Source organism: Macaca thibetana, chromosome 7, assembly GCF_024542745.1.
Source record: "Macaca thibetana thibetana isolate TM-01 chromosome 7, ASM2454274v1, whole genome shotgun sequence".
Classification (NCBI taxonomy): Eukaryota; Metazoa; Chordata; class Mammalia; order Primates; family Cercopithecidae; genus Macaca; species Macaca thibetana.
Genome location: NC_065584.1, coordinates 79,587,667 through 79,614,281, shown reverse-complemented (window position 1 = coordinate 79,614,281; position 26,615 = coordinate 79,587,667). Strand labels below are relative to the sequence as shown.

The following is a 26,615-nucleotide window of genomic DNA, read 5'->3' as shown; positions in this document are numbered from 1 at the left end:
AAGTTGTTATGGAGAATGACAAGGTTACAATGAAGGTATGCACTGGTTTGGACATCCTAATGACTTTCTTTTTTCAAATGCCACATTTTCAATTTGTTTTTTCTTTTTTTGACGCAGCTTTAGTCAGGGAGCTCTTTTCAAAATGCAAAACAGCAGAATCTATCCATTTTAATATACGCATATGCTTATTTTTATGCAATACTGTAAAGTGGCAAATGATCTGAGTTTTCTTGTGAACTTCCTCAATAGAATGCCACCACTATTTTTTGAGCCCCTAGCAATACAAAGCATTTTATAAGGAAAAATTCAGAAATAATTTTTTAAAGGTTCTGCAGCTCAAAATTTGACTATACAAGCCAAGTGGAGTAAAGATTACAGTAAAATATAGAAAGAGATAATCTGATCAAGGTAGAAATCCTGTCTCTGATTACTCTAGTGTAAATACATGCCACTTTGACCCACTGAGGACCAGAACTGTCTGCATTATCTCAGACTGAAACAGAGCACTGTGGGAGATCTGAAAAGGCAATTGAAACCACAGTGGGGAAACTTGTTATTGGATTTTTAAAAAATCTCACGCCTTGTGACATACTAGCATTTGAGAAGGTCAGCCTTGTTGAGGAGTGGATACTTTAATAACAAGTATCTCTTCTTAACAAACTTCACTTGATACTGTAATTGACTTCACCTCTGTGAGATTTTTATTACTGTGGATTTTCATCAACACTTCACCCAACATCCTAACTTGCCACTGAATAATGCCTAGTGAGTATCACAGACCTCAGATTACGAAGTGGGCTCCGTGGTTGATAGCCTCTTTTATGGAACCATCGCCAGTATATAAATAGGATGAAAACATTTTTGGTGAGATGCTTATATTTGACCCTTGCAATAGTTATCTGTTAATATCACTGTGCTACTGGCAAGGAATTACTTTTCCCTCCCCAGAATCTTCATGATTGATTGTGAACTCCGACAGAATTGAACTAAAACTTCAACTTGGTGTAAAATTCCTTGTAAAAACTGCCGTCTACTTGTAATATAAAACCGTTTTTATCAGTTATCTTTACAATATTGTTTAAAAGGCTCACATAAATTAGAAAGTAAACCCTCCCTTTAAGATGATATTAGAAACACTATTAGAAATTATGGAGTTGAGTTAAAATGTCGAGCTTTCTTTTATATCAACTTTCTCTTATGCAGTCTTCACACAACTTAGGACAGTGGGTGAATGATTGCTTAAGAGTGCACCAGAGAAACTCAACCAAGCCAGAGAGCAAAATGTCAGGTAAGATCCTTTTCATAGACTATTAATTAGCAGGTGTCTAATAAATCTAGTTAAATGCATTTTCTCTGGTAAGGCTAGTAGGAGGAATCGCAGCACAATCGATGCTAAGATACTTTTGACAACAAACCAAGTTAGGACAGGCTGGGGTTTGGTGCAATCTGGTGCAAGACTTTTGAAGATAAAAAGGCTAAAAGTTTGCTTTGATTGGAAATGCAATATTTTTTTAAAAAGCAAACAGGGGAAATCAGAAAGAAAACAAAACTGAGAAGGGCAATGAAGAAAACAGAATCAAATTAGTTTTCCCCTTAATGACTCTACATAAATGAAGATAATGAATCTTTTATTAATATTTAAAGTGTTATTTAATGGAGATTTATGTTTATATAGTAAAAGGTGAATATTGTCATTCTTCTTCACTGTAAAATTTCTTCCCTATGAAAACCCAAATCTACGTCAATGACAATATTTCACACTACCAAAATGGTATACTCAAATGCTACACCAAAAGGAAAAAAGGACATTGCCATTTATTAGGCACCTACTATGTGCTAGAGACATCAATATCAATTAATTAATTATCCATAGCTGTTTTATGTTTTAGTCATTATTTTCCTTTTACAGATGATGAAAAAAGAGTCAAATTTTATATGTTGTTCAGATTCAAACAACGTATCAGAGACTAAGCTAACATTTGACTGAGTTTAGTTTGACACCAAAGTCCATACATATATTTACTTTTTTATTTCTTATCTTACTACATCTCACTCTTCTGACATTGTAGGTAACAAGGACTGCTGACTGCACAAAGCAAGCTGTTTAATTAATATTGTAGGTAGACTAATTGATTTTGGTCAGTGAATGTTTAATGATAATTTCACTTCCTCCCTTGATGACTCTAGTTGTAGTTAACGAGTCAAGAATGTGCTGATTATTCTGAAACGCTGAAGAATATTCATAAAAAGTGAATTGGTAAGGGAGTGCTACTTTTATGAAATATACATACTTCATGTAATTGCATTATCATTATGATCACAATCCTTCTTCAGTGTCACCCCAATATAATATTCTTTGTCACAAAGTAAAGGCACTACAATTATCATGCTATTTCTTGCCAATACATGTAGCAAAATATATATTGATAAAGGTAATGAATTTAAGGTTTCTAACATTTCTAAGTTAGTGAGAAAATTGCAAAACTCTTGTTAATTTTATTTAAATAATACATTTTTAATATACCATAAAACAATAACTGGTATAAATCATTGAATGTATACCTTATGAATTACCGTAAATTGTTATGATATTGATTCGTTTAGATAGGCTGTCATTTCCTCTGAAAAAACACTCCCAAACTCTCTTACCCGCTTCCCCTACAAACCTATATTGTCCTACACTGTCTTACACCCTTTCCTTTCTCTTGTCCTTACTTTTTCCCTTTTTTTTTCCTGGCGTCTGATTTTTCCTCTTGTCTCTAGGACGGATCCTCCTCAGATTCCTGTTTTTTTTGATTTCTAATATATTTATAGTCTCCAAATGCCCCCTGTTCCAGCTAATTTGTTGTACTTATTCTTTCATCTACTTTGTCTTATTGTTTCTATTTTTTTCATTCAGAATGTATTATATCACACATCTTATTTTTCCTTATTTGTTGTTACTCAAATTTTAAACAAATACCAGTTTTCCATATGTTTAGATTTGTCCTTTTTGATAATGAAGACATTTCAAACAAACATTATCAGCTGACTATAGGATTTTTCTTTGTCTTATAAATTTGGCTTGACTTTTTCCTTTGTTTTATTGCTTTCTAGAGATATGTTGATTTTGCATTTGATTTTTGCTTTGACCCAGGTATCATATAAGAGGTTGCTTTCAATTTCCAATTAGTAAAGATTTCTGTGTTTACCCTTACTGTGCATTTATAATTGTATTTGATTGTATTCAGAGAATGGAGCTATAAAACCTCTACTTTAAAATGATTAAAGTCTTCTTTATTGCCATTTTTGTAAATGTTTCTATAAAAGTGTAACAAGATATTTTTAACCAAGAAATAATGTATAACTATTAAGAGAGACATAATTGAATTACCCAGTTGGACATTAGAGATACAGTGTAATCTTACATTATGACTATATTTTCATCAAATTGTTCTTGTATTTCTAATAATCTTGTAACTTGTGTCTTTATATAAGAGATCAGAAACTCTTTGCTGCTTACCTAAAATCCAGTATCTCCTTAATTCCCCCCCTTTTTTCAAGGAGATTTCTAAATTTTTTCAGATATTTGCCAGTTATCTTTTTAAATCAAGAAAGTTGCAATTAGTCCTGGATCTCAGGTGGGCTCTTCACCCACTTCTGGGAGATAAATTGCAAGTAAATATCTGGTGAGAGAGAGAGAGAGGCATAAGTTACCATATCCATTTCATTCTTACCTTTTTATTGTGTGAGGAAGTGAGGTTTGGAGTTACTGCAGCTATGAGGAAAACAAGAATGACAGAGATGACTACTAGAGTCCTGACATCACCAAGCCACTAAAACAATGCTAGTTATGCCTTTCTCCAAATGTTTTGTTGTCAGACCAAATAAACCCATGTTTAATCTCTAATGTACTTTCAGATCATACTCATTATACTGTAAACACCATAAGGACAGAGGTTTTTGTTTTTTTGATCATTTTCATAGATGTATCTCACGTGCCTGGATCATTGTCTAGCACAAAACAGTGCTCAATAAGTAACTATTATGTGTACTGCTGAGGAAAAGATTTCTCTCTTCTTTTTGTCACATTTATCTTTTAATTCCATCTCATCTAATGAAAATATCATAGCTGCTGCTTTTGGGGGAATTTGTTTATATTTGACTGGTACTTCTTTGTTCACATGCTCATTTTCAACCTTTCTTTACCACTTTGGTTTAAGTCTGTTACTTGGAGCTGAGTTGTTTTTAAACTCAACCCAACAGTTTCCATTTTTAAATGGGAGATTTCAGCTCACTCTCATTTAGTTTGAGATAATTTCTTTATTTCATCTTAATGTGTGTTTATATTTTTGGTCTTTTAAAATTTTTCTTTATTTTTTACTGTTTTCATCAACAGAGTCGTGTTTAATCAAGATAACTATTGCAGTTTGTTTTTTCTAACAATGGATTATCTTCTCTTACCCAATACTCATAATAGAATATCTATTTCTCTACTATTACATAGAAAGAAGATAGTACTTATTTTCCCCACTTAGATGTTCTAAACTGCTTGCTCTTTTTGCTTTTCCCCAAATAAGATAAGCCATTTAGAATACATTCTCATTCTTACTTTTCTCCAAGCACTTTGTAAATGAAATATTCAAAGCATGTTACTGCTCCCTAGAATCTCAAGACAGTTCGGTATAATTAATTATTTATTGTTATCAGAATTTCCCTTGAAGTATCTTTTTTTAAGAATCCTGCTTTAATTCTATAGTTTTATAAATTTACATACAACTATGTTGGTCAGCAGTGTTTTCTATCTTCTTATTCCATACCTTGAGGTCTCTAGTATAACTCATGCAGAGTTTGGTTGGTATTATTAATCAAGAATTTTTCTAGATTAAGTAGCTGGGATACTCTTTGGACCCTGTCATGTCTATCAATATCTGTTGTACTGACAAATGAATTATATCTCTGCTGTGTATTTTTTTATCTTAATAGTCTGTAATTATTCCACTTTTTTCCAGCTCCCAGATATGCAGATAAGAAGTCTGTTACTCTCTGATTATTTTTTCCCTGTTAGAAACCTACTCTGGTAACAAATACAGACACATACATACATATATACACATACAAACATACTTTCACAGAAACACACTCCGCACGTGTACCGGAAATATACCATAAAATGCTGAGACATACCTATTTATCAATCAATATTACCTTGATTTTAATGAGTCTTTTTGATCTATAAGCTCAGTTTTTAACAGAGTTTTTTAAAGAAAATTTATATTTTATTATGTATGATTTCCTCTTCTATCTGTTCCTTGTTCTTTTTCACATAGTAAGTCTCCTGAATCTATATCCAAGCCTTTTATCTTCTAAAGTGATTTAAATCTAATTGTATTTTTGTTTTGTGATTTGAGCTACTTCTTATAGATTGCTTAAGGATAAACTTTTGTTTCAGCAGTACCTTTCCTTTTCTGAAATTTAGTTATTATATATTTCCATTTGAAAATCATGGATTTTAGACACAAGATAAAATTTTTGTGTGTTAACTTGAAATCCACTTATGTGTTCTTAGCAAGCAGTAATTAGAATGTACAACACAATGAATTTGCAAAGTGCCCAATCTGCAACTTGTTTTTATTTCTACCTTAAATTATAAGGACTTGTTCATTGTCCTGGTCAAAACCTTATTTTTGGCATTTTAGAGCGACCTAAAACAAACAAACAAAAAAAATGAAAGCCATTCCCTGAGGCAAAGTACCAAGAAAGTGGAAATTTAGTGGAAATTTAAAGGGAATATTACTGGCATTCTCACAACAAGTGAAAAATAGATCAAAATTATTCATAGTAATCAAAAGATATTGTTTCCAGAGATGTCAAGGGAATTATTTAGGAGATTATTTTCTAGAATTTATTCTGAATAATTCCAAACTAGGTGTTAGCATCACTCTTCTATTAGTAATCAGACATGACAGTAAAATAATATGAACAAAAATAAATGAAACAAGTAGAGTAACAATTGGCTGTATTCCTAAAGATATATATAAAAATAAGAGAATGTTGAGTGCACAGTATTCAAAAATTGCATTTGTTATATTGGAGTAGGGGGAACAGATCAGAGTTAGTCTTTTGGTATCAGTGAATTCCATGAAGTTATACACATCACCAAGGCCATGTGTAGAAAGAGAAAAATATTTTTTTAAAAAATGGTTATATTATTCTCACTTGTATAAGACAAGTATTCATACTTAGATAAGATAGAAACACAGTTAAATTTTCTTACAATGAAGCAGAATCAAACCTCAACTAGACTAAGTAGGCAGAACTTTATTACTGTGGCAATACCTCTTACATAATAATACAGCGAGAATAAAGCATGGAATAATTAAAGTAAGATAACATGTTTATCAAAGTTTCCCTAGAGAGAATCCAGGGGAGAAGATCTGAAGAGGCATTGGTGGGGGAAATAAATTTTATGTTGCATAGACAAAATAAGATCCTAACGTCATGGGATCCTTGGGGTGTTGCTTTCACAGCCTGAAACCTCTGTGGCCAGTGGCACCTTCTGCCTGAGTGTTGCTTGCGCCCCCTGGGCTTGTTCTACCCACTCGGCCCAGCAGGCGGTGGTCAGCTCACACTACTGGCCCAGATCCCACACCTGCCCAGGGCAAGCCAAGTGCACAGTGACGAGGGGTGTGTGGGCGAGGGAGTGCAGGGTCCAGCCACTGTGCACAGCCAGAAACACTGACTGCTGTGGTGGGGCAGCCAGCTCTAGGCATTTGCACAGGTACTGGCTCCACCTTAGGCTGAGGCTGGACAAGACGTACTACACACAGCTTCTGCTGCGGGCAGTTGTGTCTGAATGAGGGGAACGTGGTGGTACCTGGAATCTTGGACATGCCGGGAACTAGAGAGCCTTAAAGAGGGTGTCACAGCCCTGGCTTGGGAAGCCCCTAGGCTGGGCTTCCCAAAGGGTCACAGCTCTTCTATCCTCCCTGCCCGCAATATGGCAGGCAGAGGTGTGTGTTTCAGCCCTGTTTGTGTTACACCTCTTTTAGTCACGCCATTCAGCTGATTCCAAGTTCTTGTCCTGTGTCCAGGAAGAATGAGGTATGCCAACAACTGGAAGGTGAGCAAGGCACAGAGGAGCTTCACTGAGCGGCAGAACAGTTCTCAGGAGACCTGCAGTGGGTAGCTCCTTTCAGCAGGCAGGTCATCCAGATGTCTGGGGAGTATAGCTGAGTGCATGGTTTTTATGGGCTTCAGAGAGGAGGAAGTATGTGCTGATTGATCCGTGAGTGGCCATAGGCGGGCCTGAAAAAAGCACCGTAAGTTCTCACTCTGTTCTGCCGAACTGGCAGTCCAGTCCCCAGTCTTCAGGCCCTCCCTGCTTGAAGGTGGAGCTTCAGGGAGGATCTATCCCTTTCTGCCCAGGAGCCTATCTGCCTCCTGCCGCCATCAACCTGCCATCCACAGGACCATGGCACCCAGCCTGTTCATTTCATGCCAAGGGGCATCTGCATCCACAGGACCATGCTGAGCTGACCTCACACCCCTCTCCCCGCCCCTCCCCCACACCACCTTATCCAGACTACCCTACCGTGCTCATTGGTGCCCAAAGTCCTGACGGGGTCGAGGCGGCAGGAGGCTGGTGTGTCAGTGCCTCCCCAAGCACACACACACACTGGCTGGGGTGTGACACTGCCAGACTTGGCCACAACTTTGCTGCACCCCAGAGTGGGCACCAGGAGCAGGGAGAAGCCAGGCAGCGGGAGCAGGCACCTCTGAACCTGAGGGGGCTCGGGAGCTTACTGGGCCCAAGAGCACAGGGATGCCGGGGCCTGCAGCCGTGGCTGAGTGGCTTCAGCTGCACCTGGTAGGGCAGGGCTCCTGCCTTGCCAGCTCAGAAGATAGCGGGGGCACCTGCCTGTTCCCAGCAGGAGGAACTGCTGGCTCTGCGGAGCACACAGAGCTCCTGCTGGCCCCATGGAGCACGTAGCCTTGGCCGCGCCTCCTCTACTGGAGTCAGCGGCTTTGTATTGGTAGCTGCAGATCAGCCATCACTGCCGTCAATAATTTGAATCGCATATACAAATTTTAGATCAGACCTGCATACATAATATCACTCAGGATAACCAATCTCTATTGTTTTTCCAAATCACTTTAGTCTAAATCTCATAGTTAGATGCATGTCAGTATCATGTCTCCAGCTCTATCCATCAGCATCACTGCCTGAAAGGATTCTAAAATATTTGGAAGGTTTTCTCCTGGTGCCCAGGGTGAAGTAGCTGGAAATGGACCAATGATCAGAGGCTGTAGTTTCTTTGCTCTGTCTTCTTTTATTCCATTCTATTGTGCACGAGACTTGGATGCCTACCTGTGAGTTGTAGTGCCAACAGTTTTTAAGCTTATGTTTTGATAAGAAACTACTCTGGACAAAGTCTCATGCAAAGTTCCAGGGATAATAAAAATGAAGAAGACCTGATTTTCCCCTCAAAGTCAAACTCCAAGGAGATAATAGACACACTAATTATTACTTTAGTTGCTAATATTATAAGAGAATCATTATCTTATATGTCTCCAAGAAAAAGTAACTCTTGCTACTTCAGAGATTGTAAAATGTGTATTTATAAAAATGGAACTATCATCACCCAAACTTTGTATCTTGTTTTGACAATTACTTTCCTGTACTTCTTGCCTCAAATTTCTACCCTCTCCAATTTCGTCCAACACACTACTATCAGATTTATCAGATTAAGCTTTCTAAAGCACATCTCTGATTATGTTAGTACTATCCACGAAACTCTTTTGTCTATCAGTATACAGAATTCTTAAAGAGTTTTCATGATATTTTTGTATCTTTTTGGATGTTGGTGAAGTTTGGGTGAAATCACTGATGATAAGTCATAAATACTGTCATGCATTCTATATTCCAATCAAATGATATTTCTGAAATACATACATTCCAAGAGCATCCATGACATCAACATTTTACAACATAGTTTCTACTTTCTTCCATCTGTACCTTTTTACCTTTCTAGGCATCTCCATAAAGTCTTCCTGATACGTATTCGGCCTCTGCATCATTGTAAGTACCTCTCTTACAACACTTATTGTCTGCTCTGTTTTGTAGTAAATTAGTGCCTTATCTTATCCTTTGTTTGCCTTTAAGTTCTTTGAGGGCAGGATCTATGTCTGATTTACATTTTCTCCTTATTTCACAGACTTAATGTGAGAGATGCTTGATAAACACTTGATGTATATGTACTGTTGTTTAGTCTGTTCACATTATGTTATTATATTTGTTTGTTTGGCACCACAAAATGGGCCACATTCAAGAACAAAATATTCCCAATGCCTAGCAATGCCTTTAATATATTATAAACTCAAAAATATTTTAAATGAATTAATGAAGAAATGAAAGGAAATGTAAACACTGATTGTTGATTTGTTGCACATATTTTCTTTTAGGCCACTGATTCAATGACACGCCTAGATTTTCATTTTGCAAATGTGAAACTATGCCAAGTTCCTTACAGGTGAAGGCTGTACCAAGTCAGCCTGTTGTATAATCTTGGTATGAATTTAAGTGTGATAAGATTTGGAGCAGTGCAGTCTGGCTGACAGTAGTAAGAAACCCCAACAAACAAGTTAGAAGTCAGAGATTTTGCAATCTCCTCATGAACTAATTTTGGTTCAGTTGAGTTTAGAATCTACAAATCCACTTCCATTCAACAATATAATAGACATAGTAAATGCTAATACCCTTAGAATTTACCTTAAAACTTATTTTAAGTTCAAAGGGAATCTTTACAATACAGTCACACTTTTAAGGTTTGGCTCAATATTAAACGGGAATTTTTGTCATATAGTCACACTTGTCTAGTAATTAAGACATCTATTTTTACACAAAGTCATAAGCATTATTGTAAAAGATAGTAGATCCAAATTATACAAATTCAGAAAAATTCATATTCTTTATTCAAATATGTGATTTTTAAAAAATGTATGTTGTTCCTTAAAAGCTCATGTATCCTAGACACTGAATGACATTTACACTATTTATAGATGACAGCACTACCACACAACAGAATTGTAAAAATAATTTTCTACGAACTATTCTCTTTAGAAGATTGTATTTTCCAATATTCTGCCTGCCATGAAATAATACATGTGCCAAACTTTTTTGAAATTGCCAAAGAAAATGCATTATAATTACCACGTCCTCCATTGTTCTTATTCAGACATAGATCACTTGGAAAATTTAATGTCTAAACCAGCAAGGATAAAACTTTGTAATACTATTTCTTTAGAAATTGAGTAAGAGTTATTTTAAATAAAGAAAGTGCTACATGAATCTTGTTGATATTACCTATTAAAAACTGACAATAGCTATTTTCTCTTGCCTCCTCAGATGCAGGGATGAGTATTGTTTCTTGCTCAGAACTTCATATTTCTAATAAATGTGACTCATATTCTTTGTCATATATCAGCTAGATGGCATAATATAACGGTGATGATGATGATGACAGCTAGCATTAAACAAATATTATGTGTTCTTGCGCTCTGCATTTTGCATGTAATATCTTATTTAACCTTCAAACCAAATCTTAAAATGTGTAACACTGTTTCTCCACTTACTTATAGAAAATGGAGACATAAAGAAACTAAGTAACTTGCCATAGGTCCACTAAATTGGAGAGTCAGGTTTCCAATCCAGTTTTATCTGGCCTCACAGCATGAACTCTGTGTTATGACAGATGAAATACTGTGAATGACTAATTCTCAGGTTTCAGGATTTTTTTTGTCAAAAATTGAAATTATAATAGAAATTTATGTAATAGAAACAGGTTTGTTCTGAGAACTAGGCAAGTATTTTAAAGAATGTGATTTCAGTGTTAATTAGCTTTACTTCTTTCATTCTCTTTTCTTCTTTCTCTTTCTTTCTATCCTCCTTGTTTTCTCTCCCCACCCATTTCTTCCACAAAATGATTCATTAATATTTGAGTTTATGGGAAAATGACTGGTAGACCCCTAAATATGATTAAATGTTATATCACATCACAATATAAAATAAATGTGCAATAAAAATACATGAAAGGCCATGTGCTGTGGCTCACGCCCGTAATCCCAGCACTTTGGGAGTCCGAGGTGGGCGGATCACGAGGTCAGAAGATTGAGACCATCTTAGCTAACACGGTGAAACCCCGTCTCTACTAAAAATACAAAAAACTAGCTGGGCATGGTGATGGGTGCCTGTAGTCCCAGCTACTTGGGAGGTTGAGGCAAGAAAATGGCTTGAACCTGGGAGATGGAGGTTGCAGTGAGCTGAGATAGCACCACTGCACTCCAGCCTGAGCTACAGAGTGAGACTCTGTCTCAAAAAAAAAAAAAAAAAAAAAAGAAAGAAAAGAAAAAGAAAAAAAAAACATGAAAAAGTCTTCTATCGAAAGTTACTAATATTATGCAAAAATAATATCAGCATTGCTCATGTAATTCTGTCATTTGAGTGAATATTCCCAATCATCTAGTTCAATATTCACTGTTCATTTTTACTCCAAAATCTCACAGAAAGATATATTCCTGTCTAAATCACTCTTCACAAGTTCAACCATAATAGTCTTTTAACAACCAGTCTGTTTTGATTGCTAGGCATCCACTTGGACTCATCTTTATACATGTACTATTTTAGTTGTTAAATATTTCTTAATATCACTGCTAGTCTTATGATTTCCCTTAGGGATTTTATTTATTTGTTTATTTATTTATTATTTTTTATCATTACAGACATTCTAAATGTATCCCTTGGGGATTTAAAAATTAATATTGCATGGTAGATATGTTGCTTCTAGTTCATCAAAAGGCAGAGGCCAAAACATAATTACAATTGTGTAAGTTTGAATAGGGGAAATGCCTATGAAAGAAAATGAGATGGAGCCAGGATGAGTGGAAGAGTCTGTGTTGTTCCTCCATCTGATAGCTTTCCCAGCCATCCCAGTAAATAAATTTAAAATAACCCGCCTCTATAATATTAATGTTCTTCATTGTCAAGTCTACCACACATGAACACAATTGATGGGAAGAGATGAAACAATAACTCAATAAACCAAGTATTAAAATGATAATAATTTCATTCTAAATAATTAAAATTTCACTAATCCATTGTTAATATAAAATAAATTGACTAATTTATTGCCTTTTACCAAATTCTGGCTCTCGAGGTTCAAATGGCAAGGAGATAAAATACAGAATTCTGTTAAAATAAGTTTGGCTTCCTGGTGGGAATATTTGAAAATTCTAAATGACTTTAAATTCCTTAATCTACAACACCTGTCAACAACAGCAACAACGAGCAAACAAATACTTTAGGCCTATCAGTTCTCCATTATCCCTTGTCTTGATAAAATGATATATTTTTTTTTCAAACTGAGATTAGAGGGTAAGTGAACCAGCAAAAGACAATTAAGTTAGAGCTACACTTGCTTTCTCAAGTACTCAGCAATCTGAATGCAGCACAATACTGTTTTTCTTCACCAGGCACAAATATAAATCAGCTTTAATGTCAATAAAGTCAGTAATGATAGATTTCATCACTGAAATATAACTAAGCAATAATGACCAGAAAAACAGTAAGTAGCTCATAGCAGCAGAAGTTATTTCTTTTTTCATCCTGGGTGAAGTCAAGGGTAAATGAGAAGACTGGCCTTCCCCCTCTATTATTAGCTGCAAATCATTCTTGTCATGTTGAAAAGCAGATTGTTTTTTTCAAGTGTTATCCACCATTATGTTTGGATCACATAACCTGACCTTATGTCTGGCAACTTAAACTACACTTCCAATTAGCAAGAATGCCTATGGTAGAGATTAAGCATATCTGCCCGTTAAGCCTTTCTTACTATAGCAGTTTGAACTGATGTAAAGAAATTTATATTCTCTATTTCCCTGTGCTGATATTACCTTGTGACCAAATTTCCCAATTTATTTTCATATTTTTCATATTGCTATTTTTTCATTTGCCAGAAAAACACAATGAAAAGGAAAATTTAAAGTTTTTAATGTATGCTCTTGGTGAGCTGAAAAATTAATAACATAATAGTATGAAAATAGCAAGTAGAGGTAGAAGGCTTGTTTATACAATTAGCAAAAATGAAAACAAATAAAAACAAACAAACAAACAAAAAGCTTTAATTGCAGCAGCCACATTAGAAACTTAACTAAAACTATCACTTGAAGAAAGATGCTATAAATTATACAGTTCGCTCAAATTGTGTCTTGAAACAACATACTACCATTTTATGCACAGAGTGTTTAGCTCTCAGACAGCTTGGTCCTTAGCACTCTGGGACCATGTTTCAGTATTTTGGGCTGACATCTAACCAATGTCTGAGTTGCTAATAATGCACTTACTTACTTAGTCCACCTATCTGCCCTCAGTCTATCATTTCGAAAATTCTTATTAAAAGCAGCAACCAATATTATCATTGTCATTGTGATCTTATCTAATGGGATGGTAAATCACTTCCATGCTCACAAGATTACAAATAATATTTAATTCAATTTAATTTATAAAGATTAAATTTTAAAAAATTCAATTTCAAATAAAAATTAATGCACTAATTATTTTCTCTTTTAATGGTTTTTGAACCATCTGATTCTATATTGATGTTATTTTGTGCTTTACTAGAACAGAAGTAAATTGAAAAGTAGATGCAATGTTGTTGAAAATGTTTATACTAAAATAGGTTGATTTTACATATACAACTTAATCTTTTATGTGTAAATGTAAAGTATGATTTCTTCATTTCCATCTTGACTCATTTTCTTAAATTATGATGGAATCATTATTATAAAATAAGAATAATTTGCCATATAACTGCAAATTATTAGCTAGGTAAAGTTTAAACTCAGTTATTGGTATATAATTATAAAATTTGACATTTAACAAAAATAAATGTTCACTAAAAATAAAACTGTTGTCAGTTTTTTATTGACACATAAATTTGTACATAATACCTGTGAATTATTTAAACGATCTTCTTGATATCCTTGAATATATCATCAAATGGTATCATGAGGGCCCAAATATAAAAGAATGTGTTAAATACTAAAAGTTCCCTTAATTATATCACTTTAAATATCACCTTACTACATATTTTATTATATATATTCAAATCAGCTTCACAGTTTCTATTAAGGCAAGTGAATGAAATACCTACATTGCAATATGTTTATAATGCTTAGTCTTTTTTTTCTTTTCTTTTTTTTTTCTTTGAGATGGAGTCTCACTCTGTCACCGAGGCTGGAGTGCAGTGGCACCATCTCGACTCACTGCAACCTTGGCCTCCCGGGTTGAAGCAATTCTCCTGCCTCAGCCTCCCGAGTAGCTAGGATTACAGGGGTCCATCACCATGCCCAGCTAATTTTCGTATTTTTAGTAGAGACAGGGTTTTGCCATGTTGTCCAAGCTGATTTCAAAGTCCTGATCTCAAGTGATCTGCCCTCCTCAGCCTCTGAAAGTGCTGGTATTACAAGCATGAGCCACTGCACCTGGCCTATAATGCTTAGTATTAAAGTTTATTATTAAGCAACTCTGGTAAAGGTAAGAATCCTAACATTGTTCCAAATAAATATTGGTAGCTCTATACTACAGAGGCCATAGTTATATTGTGTTTCAATAGTAAATGAATTGGTAAACTCATCATCTTTATAGATTATATAATTTTAGTACTTCTTATTGCCACTTTAAAAATTTTGATACACAGATTATCCTATAATAGATATGAAATGTCAGTAAATTTCAGTGTGAAACGATGACATTAGTTTTAAAAAAAATTATCTCCTATCAAAGTCATGTGAAAAATGCCATGTTTTCTATAAAAGGTAGTTTTAAAGAACTCCTCCCAGAGTGCACTTTCTAAGTACAGTAGGTTAAATTCCTAACAGAGCAAACCTTCAAAATATAACATTTTAAACTCTAGAAAAAATGCTACTACATTACAAAATAAAACTACATGAAATTTTCATGGATGATATCTTGAAATATGTTTTCCGATTGTCTGTAAGGACTACTTGAGATGAACCTGATAAGTACATTTTCCTCTGTTTAAAAATATTATTCTAAAAAAAAGGAATATAGATGGAGTCTCACTATGTTGCCCAGGCTAATCTTGAATTCCTGGGCTCAAGCAATCCTCCCACTTTGACCTCCCAAAGTGTTGGGATTATAGGTATGAGTCACAGTGCCTGGCACAGATAAGTACTTTGAAGCAACTCTTATGACTATGCTCAATATTATAAATAGAAGTAAAAAAAGGTCTTTAGAATGAACTAAAATTCCACTTTAAGAAGGCCAGAAAAGGGCAAAGTAAACCCAAAGTTAGTAGAAGGATGAAAATAATAAATATAAGAACATTAATTGATGCTAGAAGAAACAAACAACAAAAAAAAATAGCAAATCCAGAAGTTGGTTATTTGAAAATGCCAACAAAATTGTGAAGGATGACAACATCAAAGAAGCCAAACAGAAAGCAAATAAAAATCTTAGTGTATCCGTAGTAATAATTACATTAAATATTAATGAATCAAATGCTTCAATTAAAGGACAGTGATTAGTTCTATTCTGCTGTTAAGCTTACCCACTTTATATTTTTTTCTTGTATTTTTCCATTCTAAAATTCCATTGATTGTTGTTTTATATTTTTTCTTTGCTAAAATTTTCTACATTTTTATTCATTGTGATTACATTTCTCTCAAGTAGTTTAGCTAGTCATTTGTCAATATTTTTGGACAGAATTTTAATTTTTTTAATTATTTGTTTCTGTCTTGCTTTGATAATTCATTAATATAATCTCTACATAATCTACATTAACATCTTGGGTTGATGTATTTCATTTGTTGTCCACAATAACATGTAAATATATATGGGATTTTTTTCAACATTTTTATACATAAAATGAGATCAAATATGAACACTTTTTGGAATCTTGTTTTACTTACTAACAATAATTAGGGAACATTTTTAAAGCCAGTGACATAGCACTGTATCATTCTTTTGTATGGAGGCAATATTTCATGGTGTCAATGAAGTATTTTGACTTATTCAACAAGTTTTTCTACTGGTATTATTTATCAAATATGTTACAAAGAAAGAGATTATGGGAGCTAAGGGTTTATATGTACCATTTTGTTTTTAACATTTTTTACCACCTCATTTTGAGTGTTTTCTTTGTAATAGTACAGAAAAGCATTTTGGTTTTACATTTAGTGTAATATTTCTGTCTTTTAATAAGAAAATCATTCATATGTGGTGTAGTAACACCATTATTTTTATTCCTACTATCTTATTATATATTTAAAAGTTTTTATTTGTATTGGGTTAACTTTAAAAAAATAATGGTTTGGTGGAATTCTAATTGTTATATTCTCCCCACAATTGTTTGAAGTCCCTTGCTCTACTGTTATGCTATTCACTTTCACTTTTATTGCCCTCATAAATCAAGAACAAATCCCTTTATTATTACATATATATAGCATATCATTTCTTTCACAGTGCTATCACTTCTGTTAACTCTGCTTCACAGAGGGTCTTCAAATAATATTGTTTCATTCAATGACATTTTGTTATAACATTAATGAGAAATACAAAAAGGATTCCCAGCCAGGGCACTATCTGTGTAGAGTTTACACATTCTCCCCATGTCTGTGTGGGTTTTCTCCCAGTGTTATCTCACATTCCAAAGACATACACATTAAGATGATTGGCATGTCTAAACTGTCACAATCTGATTGAATGTGAATATGGATATGAGTGTGCCCTGCAGTGGAATGGCATCCTGTCCACGTTTGGTTTCCGTTTTGCACCGTGAGCTGCCGAGACGGTCTTCAGCCACTTGCAACTCTGAACTGGAATAAGCAGGTTGAAAAATCAATAAATGAATGGATACAAATAATTGTAAAATTAAAAATCCATAAAATAGACAATAATAGGCCAGGTGTGGTAGCTCACTCCTGTAATCCCTAATCCCAGCACTTTGGGATGCCGAAGTGCATGGATCCTGAGGTCAGGAGATCGAGACCATCCTGGCTAATACAGTGAAACCCCTTCTCTGCTAAAAATACAAAAAATTAGCCAGGCGTGATGGCGGGCGCCTGTAGTCCCAGCTACTTGGGAGGCTGAGGCAGGAGAATGGTGTGAACCCGGGAGGTGGAGCTTGCAGTGAGCCGAGACCACACCACTGCACTCCTGCCTGGGCAACAGAGCGAGACTCCATCTCAAAAAATAATAATAATCATAATAGACAATAATAATATAAATGTATAACAATAAACAATGCCATAGGAAACTCAGTGAAATGGCCATATTTGTTATCCTTTTTGGACTGCCTGGTAGGAGGAGGTGCTCCTTACAATTTTCATTTTGTAAGCAGTTATTCCTTGATTTAATTCACCACCATTATGACTGCTGTCACTCACTGAGTCACTCAATATTGGGTAAATAATTTTCTTGTTGTTGTTACTCATCTCTCTTAAACGTATGTATAACTCACAATTATTCTAGTGTTTATTAATACACATGATTTGAGTTTTTATTTACAAGTTTATTTTGGGAGGGGTGTATTCCAAGATGGCCGAATAGGAACAGCTCCGGTCTGCAGCTCCCAGCATGATTGACACAGAAGATGGGTGATTTCTGCATTTCCAACTGAGGTACCTGATTCATCCCATTGGGACTGGTTGGACAGTGGGTGCAGCCCACAGAAGGTGAGCTGAAGCAAGATGGGGCATCACCTCACCTGGGAAGTGCAAGGGTTGGGGAATTTCCCTTTCCTAGCCAAGAGAAGTCATGACACGCTACTTGGAAAAATGGGGCACTCCCACCCAAACACTGTGCTTTTCCCAAGGTCTTAGCAACTGGCAGACAAGGTGATCCTCTCCTGTGCCAGGCTTGGCAGGTTGCACACCCATGGGGCCTTGCTCACTGCTAGTGCAGCAGTCTGAGATCAATCTGTGAGGCGGCAGCCTGGCTGGGGGATGGGCATCCACCATTGCTGAGGCTTGAATAGGTAAAAAAAGTGGTGGGGAAGCTCGAACTGAGCAGAGCCCACTGCAGCTCAAAAGGCCTACTGCCTCTAGACTCCACCTCATTGGGCAGGGCACAGCTGAACAAAAGGCAGCAGACAACTTCTGCAGACTTAAACATCCCTGTCTGACAGCTCTGAAGAGAGCAGTGGTTATCCCAGCATGGCGTTTGAGTTCTGAGAAAGGACAGACTAGCCCCTCAAGGGGATCTCTGACCTCCATGTAGCCTAACTGGTAGACACCTCCCAGTAGGGGCCGACTGACACCTCATATAGGCAGCTGCCCCTCTTGAACGAGGCTTCCAGAGGAAGGATCAGACAGCAGTATTTGCTGTTCTGTAGCCTCCACTGGTGATACCCAGGCAAACAGGGTATGGAGTCGAACTCCAGCAAAGTCCAACAGACTTGCAGCTGAAGGACCTTTTAGATGGAAAACTAACAAACAGAAAGGAATAGCATCAACATCAACAAAAAGGACATCCACACCAAAACCCCATCTATAGGTCACCAACATCAAAGACCAAACGTAGATAAAATCACAAAGATGGGGAGAAACCAGAGCAGAAAAGCTGAAAATTCTAAAAATCAGAGTGCCTCTTCTCCCCCAAAAGATTGCAGCTCCTCGCCAGCAATGGAACAAGACTGTATGGAGAATGAATTTGATGAGTTAACAGAAGTAGACTTCAGAAGGTTGGTAGTAACAAACTTCTCCAAGCTAAAGGAGGATGTTCAAACCCATTACAAGGAAGCTGAAAACCTTGAAAAAAGATTAGATAAATGGCTAACTAGAATAAACACTATAGAGAAGATCTTAAAGTGACCTGATGGAGCTGAAAACCATGGCACGAGAACTTTGTGATGCATGCACAAGCTTCAGTAACAAATTCAATCAATTGGAAGAAAGGGTATCCATGATTGAAGATCAAATGAATGAAATGAAGAAGAAGAGAAGTTTAGAGGAAAAAGGAGTAAAAAGAAACGAACAAAGCTGCCAAGAAATATGGGACTATGTGAAAAGACCCAATCTACATCTGATTGGTGTACCTGAAAGTGACATGGAGAATGGAACCAAGTTGGAAAACACTCTTCAGGATATTATCCAGGAGAACTTCCCCAACCTAGGAAGGCAGGCCAACATTCAAATTCAGGAAATACAGAGAATGCCACAAAGATTCTCCTCGAGAAGAGCAACCCCAAGACACATAATTGTCATAGCCATCAAGGTTGAAATTAAGGAAAAAGTGTTAAGGGCAGACAGAAAGAAACGTGGAGTTACCCACAAAGGGAATCCCATCAGACTAACAGCAGGTTTCTCAGCAGAAACCCTACAAGCCAGAAGAGAGTAGGGGCCAATATTCAACATTCTTAAAGAGAGGAGTTTTCAACCCAGAATTTCATATCCAGCCAAACTAAGCTTCATAAGTGAAGGAGAAATAAAATCCTTTACAGACAAGCAAATGCTGAGAGATTTTGTCACCACCAGGCCTGCCTTACAAGAGCTCCTGAAAGAAGCAGTAAACACGAAAAGAAACAACCTGTACCAGCCACTGCAAAAACATGCCAAATTGCACAGACCATCAATGCTAGTAAGAAACTGCATCAATTAATGGGCAAAATAACCAGCAAACATCATAATGACAGGATCGAATTCACACATAACAATATTAACCTTAAATGTAAATGGTCTAAATGCCCCAGTTAAAAGACACAGACTGGCAAATTGGATAAAGAGTCAAGATCCATCAGTGTGCTGTATTCAGGAGACCCATCTCATGTGAAAAGACACACATAATGTCAAAATAAAGGGATGGAGGAAGATCTACCAAGCAATGGAATGCAAAAAAAAAAAAAAAAAAAAAAAAAAATCTGGGGTTACAATCCCAGTCTCTGGAAAAACAGACTTTTAACCAACAAAGATCAAAAGAGACAAAGAAGGCCATTACATAATGGTAAAGGGATCAATTCAACAAGAAGATCTAGCTATCCTAAATATATATGCACCCAATACAGGAGCACCCAGATTCATAAAGCAAGTCCTTTGAGACCTACAAAGAGACTTAGACTCCCACATAACAATAATGGGAGACTTTGACACTCTACTGTCAATATTAGATCAATGAGACAGAAGGTTAACAAGGACATTGAGGACCTGAACTCACCTCTGCAACAAGCAGACCTAATAGAAATCTATAGAACTCTCCACCCCAAATCAACAGAATATACATTCTTCTCAGCACCACATTGCACTTATTGTAAAATTGACCACACAATTGGAAGTAAAGCCCTCCTCAGCAAATGTGAAAGAACAGAAATCACAACAAACTGTCTCTCACATCACAGTGCAATCAAATTAGGACTTAGAATTAAGAAACTCACTCAAAATTGCACAAATGCATGGAGACAGAACAACTTGCTCCCGATTGACTATTGGGTAAATAACAAAATGAAGGCCTAAATAAAGATGTTCTTTGAAACCAATGAGAACAAAGGCACAACATACCAGAATCTCTGGGACACATTTAAAGCAGTGTGTAGAGAGAAATTTATAGCATTAAATGCCTACAAGAGAAGGCAGAAAAGATCTAAATGGACACCTTAACATCACAATTAAAAGAACTAGAGAAGCAAGAGCAAATAAATTCAAAAGCTAGCAGAAGGAAAAAAATAACTAAAATCAGAGTAGAACTGAAAGAGATAGAGACACAAAATAACCTTCAAAAAATCAATGAATGCAGAGCTGGTTTTTTGAAAAGATCAACAAAATTCATAGACCACTAGCAAGACTAATAAATAAGAAAAGAAAGAATAATCAAATAGACACAATAAAAAATGATAAAGGGGATATCACCACCGATCCCACAGAAATACAAACTACCATCAGAGAATACTATAAATACCTCTATGCAAATAAGCTAGAAAATCTAGAAGAAATGGATAAATTCCTGGACACATACACCCTCCCAAGACTAAACCAGGAAGAAGTTGAATCTCTGAATAGACCAATAACAGGCTCTGAAACTGAGGCAGTAATTAATAGCCTATCAACCAAAAAAGTCCAGGAACAGATGGATTCACAGCCGAATTCTACCAGAGGTGCAAAGAGGAGCTGGTACCATTCCTTCTGAAACTATTCCAGTCAACAGAAAAAGAGGGAATCCTCCCTAGCTGATAACATCATCCTGATACCAAAGCCTGGCAGACACACAACAACAAAAAAGAGAATTTTAGACCAATATCCCTCATGAATGTCAATGCAAAAATCCTTAGTAACATACTGGCAAACCAAATACAGCAGCACATCAAAAAGCTTATCCATCACGATCAAGTTGACTTCATCCCTGGGATGCAAGGCTGGTTCAACATACACAAATCAATAAACGTAATCCATCACATAAACAGAACCAATGACAAAAACCCCATGATTATCTCAATAGAGGCAGAAAAGGCCTTTGACAACATTCGACAGCCCTTCATGCTAAAAACTCTCAATAAACTACATATTGATGAAACGTATCAGAAAATAATAAGAACTATTATAAGAAGAACTATTTATGACAAATCCACAGCCAATAGCATACTGAATGGGCAAAAACTGGAAGCATTCCCTTTGAAAACTGGCACAAGACAAGGATGCCTTCTCTCATCACTCTTATTCAGCATAGTGTTGGAAGTTCTGGCCAGGGCAATCAGGCAAGAGAAAGAAATAAAGGGTATTCAATTAGGAAAAGAGGAAGTCAATTTGTTCCTGTTTGCAGATGACATGATTGTATATTTAGAAAACCCCATTGTCTCAGCCCCAAATCTCCTTAAGCTGATAAGCAACTTTAGCAAAATCTCAGGATACAAAATCAATGTGCTAAAATCACAAGCATTTCTACACATCATTAATAGACAAACAGAGAGCCAAATCATGACTGAACTCCCATTCACCATTGCTACAAAGAGAATAAAATACCTAGGAATCCAACTTAAAAGGGATGTGAAGGACCTCTTCAAGGAGAACTACAAACCACTGCTCAACAAAATAAAGGACGACACAACAAATGCAAGAAAATTCCATGCTCATGGATAGGAAGAATCAATATCATGAAAATGGCCATACAGCCCAAAGTAATTTATAGAGTAAATGCCATCCCCATGAAACTACCAATGACTTCCTTCAGAGAATTGGAAAAAACTACTTGAAAGTTCAAATGGAACCAAAAAAGATCCCACATTGCCAAACAATCCTAAGCCAAAAGTACAAAGCTGGAGGCATCATGCTACCTGACTTCAAACTATACTACAAGGCTACAGTAACCAAAACAGCATGGTACCAGTACCAAAACAGATATATAGACCACTGGAACAGACCAGAGGCCTCAGAAATAACACCACACATTTGCAAACATCTGATCTTTGATAAACCTGACAAAAACAAGAAATGGGGAAATGATTCCTTATTTAATAAATGGTGCTGGGAAAACTGGCTAGTCATATGTAGAAAGATGAAACTGGATCCTTTCTTTACACCTTATACAAAAATTAATTCAAGATGGATTAAAGACTTAAATGTTATACCTAAAATGATAAAAACCCTAGAAAAAAAGCCTAGGCAATACAATCCAGGATATAGGCATGGGCAAGTACATCATGACTAAAACACCAAAAGCAATGGCAACAAAAGCCAAAATAGACAAATGGGATCTAATTACACTAAAGAGCTTCTGCACACCAAAAGAAATTACCATCAGAATGAACAGGAAACCTACAGAATGGGAGAAAATTTTTGCAATCTATTCATCTTACACAGGGATCCAGAATCTACAAAGAACTCAAACAAATTTACAAGAAAAAAAAAAAAATCAAAAAGTGGGCAAAGGATATGAACAGACACTTTTCAAAAGAAGACACCTATGTAGCCGACAGACACATGACAAAATGCTCATCATCACTGGTCATCAGACAAATGCAAATCAAAACCACAGTGAGATACCATCTCATGCCAGTTAGAATGGCAATCATTTATAAGTCAGGAAACAACAGTTGCTGGAGAGGATGTGGATAAATAGGAATACTTTTACACTGTTGATGGGAGTGTAAATTAGTTCAACCATTGTGGAAGACAGTGTGGTGATTCCTCAAGGATCTAGAACTAGAATTACCATTTGACCCAGCAATCCTATTACTGGGTGTATACCCAAAGGATTACAAATCATGCTACTATAAAGACAAAAACACACGTATGTTTATTGTGGCACTATTCACAATAGCAAAGAACCAACCTAAATGTCTATCAGTGATAGAATGAGTTAAGAAAATGGTGCACATATACATCATGGAATACTATGCAGCCATGAAAAATGATGAGTTCATATCCTTTGTGGGGACAAGGATGAAGCTGTAAACCATCATTCTCAGCAAACTATCAAAAGGACAGAAAACCAAACACTGCATGTTCTCACTCATAGGTAAGAATTGAAACATGAGATCACTTGGACACAAGGCAGGAAACATCACACACTGAGGCCTGTAGGTGGATGGGGGACTGGGGAAGGGATAGCATTAGAAAAAATACCTAATGTAAATGATGAGTTGATGGGTGGAGCAAACCAACATGGCACATGTATACCTATGTAACAAACCTGCACGTTGTGCACATGTACCCTAGAACTTAAAGTATGATAAAAAAAAAAAAAAAAAAAGAAAAAAAAGTTTGTTGATGTTCCTTTGATCAGAAATATGCTTTAGGAACTTAACCCTTGTTTACATCAATTCACCTATGGTAAAAGTAGTTTTAATATATGTAATTTTGCTTAAAGTTGCAGTTTCCAAGAACCTGTGGATAACTCACTGTATATCAATTCAATTTATTTTCTTGGCCTCTTGGGGTGCAGAAAAAAACAGTGGTCTTCAGTCTGGCCTATGTCAACTTTTGCTCACATCTCCAAACATCTCTGCAGGCAAAAATCTTCCCAACATTTACAGTTTTCTGATCTTGCCCCATCCTCTCAGACACTTATCTGTAGTTTGTAATCTTGTGCTCTTGAGAGAAAGTCTTGCACTAGTGCTAAGAGATGGGTTTACTCTAACATCTCATCTCTTACACAGTGGGGATAAGCTTGAGAACCTGTTTGGAAGGAGGCCACATTTGTTTCTCTGCCTTTCCAAAATTATGTATCCCAATTATATATTTGATTTTATATGCATGTGATTAAGTAAATTAACTGTATATGTATATATGCACACATAAATATAGTAATTTGGCTATATATGATAAACACATTTAAATATGTGTATAGTGATTTGACTAAGATGATTTTTAATTGGCAAGAAAGTAAAGATTAGCCATTTTACATAAACTGACAAATTCAAATGTCCATATATCAATATTTAAGTTGATGTTACTCTACATAAATGCCTGGTTGCACAGTAGATATAACCCTATTTCATCATCATTAGCTTGTATGTCAGTCTTTATTATGTGTATGACAGTATGCATTGATAGATGTCTAAACCAATCAGAAGTCTTATCTTTAAATGCACTCTGGGTTTACTCTGTGAAATTAAAGGTTCATTATTTACATGGGTAGCCTAAGGATAATTCTTAACACATAGTTTTCATACCTAAGTGTAATATTTTATTATTCATCTGAAATAGGATATTAGTTTATATTGATGTTAAAATTTCCTATGAAATAAATTTATCTTTGGAAAAGATAGCTAACATCTTCATATCTAAAATAAGGAGTTCAATTTTTCCTGTTGTACTCAGTTGAAATTGGTAACCTTTATGCCATGTCTCTATTGAGAGAAAATTTGTTCTAAATCTATAAATTTTAATTTATAGAATTAATTATGCAATAAGAAGTTATTTAAATTTATAAAATTAGAACAAATTTTCACTCAATATAGTGACATGGCATGTAAATTAACAATTTTAAACAAATTTCAGCCTTTTACAGTATTTTAAAGCTTCTATTTAATTTTGCTAATATAGGAATGCAAGAAGCAGATGATAAAGTTAGAATTATGATTCTATTTACATGTACTTTAATAATAAATGGAAAGTGCAGAGGTAGAATATTCAGTAAATATGCCTTTTCTTTAGTTATGCAGAGAGATGGAAATGTTACCTTTTATTTAATGTTTGAGTTAGTTCATGTTTGAGAGTTAATTAATGCCTATAATTTATACAGAAGAGAAAGGTAATCATAGCAACATCTAGAACACACTAAAGAACATTTTTTTTTTTCTTGGAAGCACCTTATATATAGTAAAAATCCGATGGAAGAGAAGCTTTTCTAATATTGCTTCCAAAAATTAATTTACATTTTTAAATTCCATGTGTATCCTTTTATTCGTTATGTATTAGCTGCAATAACCAGTAATGGAGCAAGTATAATATTTTTCTTCTGTTTATAAGAGGTAGCCAGTCCGATTCAGAAGGTAGATTCATAAATGCCGGGCACAGGGCAGTTCTAAATAGAATATTCTGTGATTGCTGTATAGAAAAGACTCTTTATTTGGGTATTTAATGATACTTATAAGTTTTTCAGGAAAAATTTTGGAAAGGTAATTAAAGGAATCAATTGCAGGCAGAGTAAAGTGCATAGGCAAATTTAGAAAGGCAAGAATATTCATGATGTTTGGAAAATGAGAAGAGGTTTGTGTAATTGCAGTATATCATGCCAATGGGACATAGTGTGGGCTAAAAAGTGTAGCTGAACAGAAAGGTGACTCAGTATAAAATAGTTTTTGCACACTTTCAATGAAGAAAATGTCTTCTCAAGCTTCAAACACACATATGTATTTGACAAAATGAAAGGTACTTAAAACATCCACAGCCAATTGTGAAACCAAGAAACAGGAATAATCACGTACCAGGGAGAAAGAGGTCTGGGAAAATGGAAAGTATATGGCTTGGCTGTGTCCCCACCTAAATCTCATCTCAAATTGTAGACATAATTCCCTTGTGTTGTGGGAGGGACCCACTGGAAGATAACTGAATTATGGGGGTGGTTTCCCACATACTGTTTTCATGGTAGTGAGTAAGTCTCACAAGATCTGATGGTTTTATTTATTTATTTATTTATTTATTTATTTATTTATTGAGACGGAGTCTCACTCTGTCGCCCAGGCTGGAGTGCAGTGGCCGGATCTCAGCTCACTGCAAGCTCCGCCTCCCGGGTTCATGCCATTCTCCTGCCTCAGCCTCCCGAGTAGCTGGGACTACAGACGCCCACCACCTCGCCCGGCTAGTTTTTTGTATTTTGTAGTAGAGACGGGGTTTCACCGTGTTAGCCAGGATGGTCTGGATCTCCTGACCTCGTCATCCACCCGTCTCGGCCTCCCAAAGTGCTGGGATTACAGGCTTGATCCACCGCGCCCGGCCAAGATGTGATGGTTTTATAAGGGGAAACCCCTTTCGCTTGTCTCCCTCTCTTTTGTCTGCCTCCATGTGAGAGATGTCTTTCACCTTCCGCCATGATTGTGAGGCTTGCCCAGCCACATGGAACTGTGAGTCCAGTAAACCTATTTTTCTTCCCAGTCGCAGGTATGTCTCTATCAGCAGCATGAAAATGG

The 26,615-nt window shown here is 35.9% G+C and overlaps 1 long non-coding RNA gene across 2 annotated transcripts in view; it reads right to left on the bottom strand.

Annotated features, from left to right (window-relative positions):
* LOC126959395 (uncharacterized) overlaps window positions 1–26,615 on the bottom strand; it is a 129,135-nt gene that overhangs the window by 67,759 nt on the left and 34,761 nt on the right. For both annotated transcript variants that reach the window (XR_007727524.1, XR_007727525.1), the window contains exon 4: window positions 3,503–3,665. This is a non-coding gene — a long non-coding RNA (uncharacterized LOC126959395). The remainder of the gene's footprint in view (window positions 1–3,502; window positions 3,666–26,615) is intronic.